Here is a 4,141-nt window from a genome sequence, read left to right on the forward strand (position 1 = left end):
CAAGAAGGAAGTAAAAAAGAAACAACCGTATACAGCTTACCCAATTAAGTCTTGTCCCCATTAACTCCATTAAGTAAAAAAGAAACAACACCTAACTTAAATCTATTAAGGTATTCATATATGACTAGTGAAATTCCCTAAAATATGTTTTAAAGATACTTTGGTTAAAGTCAAAGCTTGGGGAGAGAACTAGCCTTTTGAAAATTCAATTTCCAGTTTGTACTCATTTTTTTTACTTCGATCATTCAATTTCCAGTTTCAACAATTCAATTTGTATTTTACTCTAATTTCCATTTTTTTGTAATGTTCAGCATTCAGTTCTTTTCACACTTCTCTTGTAGGCAATATACATGGCAATAGTTGGTGGTACTTATTGCTTGATCGTGTACACAACTTTTAATTATATTCCTGGTAATTATATCGCCGGATATCACAGGCATAAATTCATTTTATCTATTGTTCCTTTTTCACCTTCATCTTCTATAAATCATATTTTACTTTTTTTTTCCTTCATATTAATATATTATTTGCAGATACACAAGCATGTTGGCTGTTGGTGTAGGCATTTTACTTTTTCTACTGGCTAGTTTCTCTGATCCAAGAACTATCAATTCTGAAAATGTATCTCAATATCTTTCTTTATATCCATATGACAACATAATTTATTCAGAGAAAGAATGTTCCACTTGAAAAATCCTCAAGTATGTACATTCTTATTTCCCACAATTTCTCTTTAGAATATATTCAGATACTTAAAGTATTTGAACTTTTTATTGTTGATTTGTTTCTTTGTTACTCAGGCCTGCTAGGTCAAAGCATTGCAGCATAGGAGTCTAACTCCACATGTTGTTCCGGTTACTTCTGGAATCTTTTATTTGTTTGTGGTGATTTACACATTATAAGATAAAATATATTTTTTAATATTGATGTGTTGTATTTGTTAACGTGACAAGTTTTTGTTTGTTTCAACAGTGGTTGGTGAACTCTTACAACACTTAGATACTTGTAATCGTATTCTTGGCAATAGTTTCTCTTCTTCTATCTGGTTTCTTTGGGTATCATGCAAGCCTTTGTCTTAGCAATATTACCACTAATGAGGTAAAAAAAAATACTCACGTATATAGGTTATCAAATTAAGTTCTTTCCCCATTAAGTGAAAAACAAGAGTTGATGTCTTAATGGCTGCAGACATTCAAATTGCAAGACTATTTAAGTTGGCAAAGGAAAGTGGAAGAAGCAAAGGCAAGTGCAGAAGCCCTAAAAGCTAGTTTAAATGAGCTTTCTAGCCAAGAGATAAAGCCTCCACAAAGCTAATGGAAATCCTTCTTTAGAAAATCACATCTTGAGGACATTTTTTCAATTACCTTTTTATTATTCTTCAAAAATTTATTTAATCACCGTTTTCCTGAATTAATTTTATGTAAAATATAAATAGGTATTGGTGCTGGTGCTGGGCTTGAATCTATGACCACCAATCCTATGGCTTGGGAAGGATCCGTTAACCCAAAAGTATAACATTTTTCTCCCTGTTTTTTAATAGAAATAATAATAATAATAATAATAATAATAATAATAATAATAATAATACTAATAATAATAAAGTTTCAATTTTGGACCGTTTTGCCCATCTCTTCTGCTTTAATTGCACCAGGTGAAAACCATGGCACAAGCCTAAGATTGTCGTCTTCCAGTGGCAACAATATCGGGCTTCAAAGTAACAAGGTAGGAACAAGATCATGCTGTATGAGTTAAATTAATTTATTATTATTATTATTATTATTATTATTATTATTATTATTATTATTATTATTATTATTATTATTATTATTATTATTATTATTATTATCATCATTATTATTTTGATGTTATTTATATGGGGGTGTATGTGTGTGACTATTGAAAGTAATCACATCTTAGGTTTGCTTGGTTATTTTTTGTCCCACCTGAAACTGTTTCAAGCTAAATGAGACTATGTTTGAAAGTACATTGTTATTTTTGGCCACCTAATTATAGCAATGTACTTTCAAAGTACAAAGGTTTAATATAAACTCTTATAGTCGTGATTTCTTTATGTTTACTTACATAATCCTTTGACTTTTTGACTTGCATTTGATAAAAAAGAACTTTATAAGTTTCTTGTGTTGCTTGTTTAAAGATAGCAGGCTCAACAATTACAGTTTGACTGGTCCAATCCCAATACAGTTAACTAACACCATGTCTTTGCAAGTTCTGTAAGTATTCTTACCCTACCACTATCACTTAATTGCTTTCAAGACCAAATACAGTAAATAACAACTTACTTTGTTATTTCTTGAATTTAAGTTTCTTTTACAACAAATAAGTTGAAGTAAGTTGCTATTTCATGCATTTAGGCTTTTTTGGTTAAAATGCAAGAAATAGCACCATACTTAATTGATTTGACTTGAAAAAAATGCATAATTTACTCTTTTTACTACATTAATAATTTTATGGCCCAAGTACATGAAACTTGTAGAAAAATATTCAACATTGGATGAGTTGATGCATCTTCAAGTGGTGAAGTTGCAAGACATATTTATTCTTCTAATAATTGTATTAGCATATTAATTTTTTGACTTTTATTTGATCAGGTCACAAGAATTATCGGAGCAGGGGTTCATTAGTCTTAAAGAATTATGAAAGGCAAGATGCAACTCTACTTAGTTGGAATTTGATTTTTATCATCTTTGTGTATATCTTTTTAGTTTGTATAGCATTACATTGCAGAAGATGTCCCTTAATAGCAATGTAGTAGGAGGTTATATAGTTAGGGAAAACCTCTTAATAACAATGTACAATTAGATCCCCTTCATATCAATGTATTCCAATTTTTTTGACATGATGTTAATGGATGAAATTGATTGTTTTGGTATATATTTGTTTACATATTTTTGTATATGCGTAAATGAGTATCGTAAAGATGCGTCATAAATGCATATCATAAATGGTCACTAAAGTTTATGACACGCAAATGCGTGTCATCTTCATTTATGACAGGGGCTTCCTTGATACGCATTGTGTGTCATAAACACGAGCGTCGTAGGGTTACGACATGCAAATGCGTGTCGTCTTCCTATATGACAGGGCCTTCCTTGATACGCATTGCGTGTCATAACCGCGCGTCGTCTATAGCGCGTCGTCTCTCTTTATGACAGGGCCTTTCTTGACGCGCATTTGCGCGTCGTCTGAGCGTTTTACGACGCGCAATGAGCGTCATAAAAGGCTGTTTTTCTAGTAGTGCATGGTCTAACAACCAAGTGTCATAGGCACCCCATGGTCTTTACATGAAATGCCATGGGCACCCCCACATGTTCTGACATCCAAGTGCCACGGGCTCCCTCGGGGTCTTCCATGCAAGTATCATAAAGACAAATAGCATATCATGTACCACATAATCAACTAGCATACCACATAGCACATAACAGGATGGCCTTGGTGCCTTCCACCCATTAGTATGGTGAGGAGACTCACCTCGAATGTTGAAGCTCACTGCAATAATCCTTAGCTGCTACCATAACAACTCCGTGAGCTATCAATACCAAAATATCACCCAATTAGCAATTGGGTCTCAAACCATGATCCTTAATCCATAATTGGGGAAAAGTGACCATTTTACCCATGGCCCAACAATATTCATAACCAAGGCCCGAACCCAAAGCAAAAAGGCCAAAAACTATAAGATCCATAAAGGCCCACCAATGGCCTAATGTTCCAAATTGGCCCCTATCCTATATGGGTCTTATCCTAAGCTCATATTCTCCTCCAATACACTCCAGGTTACTTCAACACCCACTGGGACAAACTTGGTCAAATGCATCGGTTAAAGGTCAAAGTCAACGGTCTAGGTGACCCAAATCACTAAGCTGGTCCTTCAACCCATCGAGTCCACTCCCAAGTCAAAATCACGATATTACAATCCAAATCATTGAGTTTTCCTACAACTCTTCGAGTTCCTCTGCTATTCAATAGACTTGAGGCAGCCCCAACCTAACTTGCCGAGTTCACCCATGAACTCGTCAAGTTCTTCGATCTGCCAACCCACTTAATTTATTAAGCCCTTTTTCTTGAATCCAAGGGCTCCAAACCTCAGATCCCCATCCATAGAGACGTCTAGGAGGATAAA

General features: G+C 34.2%; 1 pseudogene; it reads left to right on the forward strand.

Moving 5' to 3' along the window:
• Positions 1 to 350: 350 nt before the first annotated feature.
• Positions 351 to 1,346, forward strand: LOC111895333 (probable protein S-acyltransferase 17; annotated as a pseudogene).
• The last annotated feature ends 2,795 nt before the right edge of the window (positions 1,347 to 4,141 follow it).

Source organism: Lactuca sativa, chromosome 4 (assembly GCF_002870075.4).
Source record: "Lactuca sativa cultivar Salinas chromosome 4, Lsat_Salinas_v11, whole genome shotgun sequence".
NCBI lineage: Eukaryota > Viridiplantae > Streptophyta > Magnoliopsida > Asterales > Asteraceae > Lactuca > Lactuca sativa.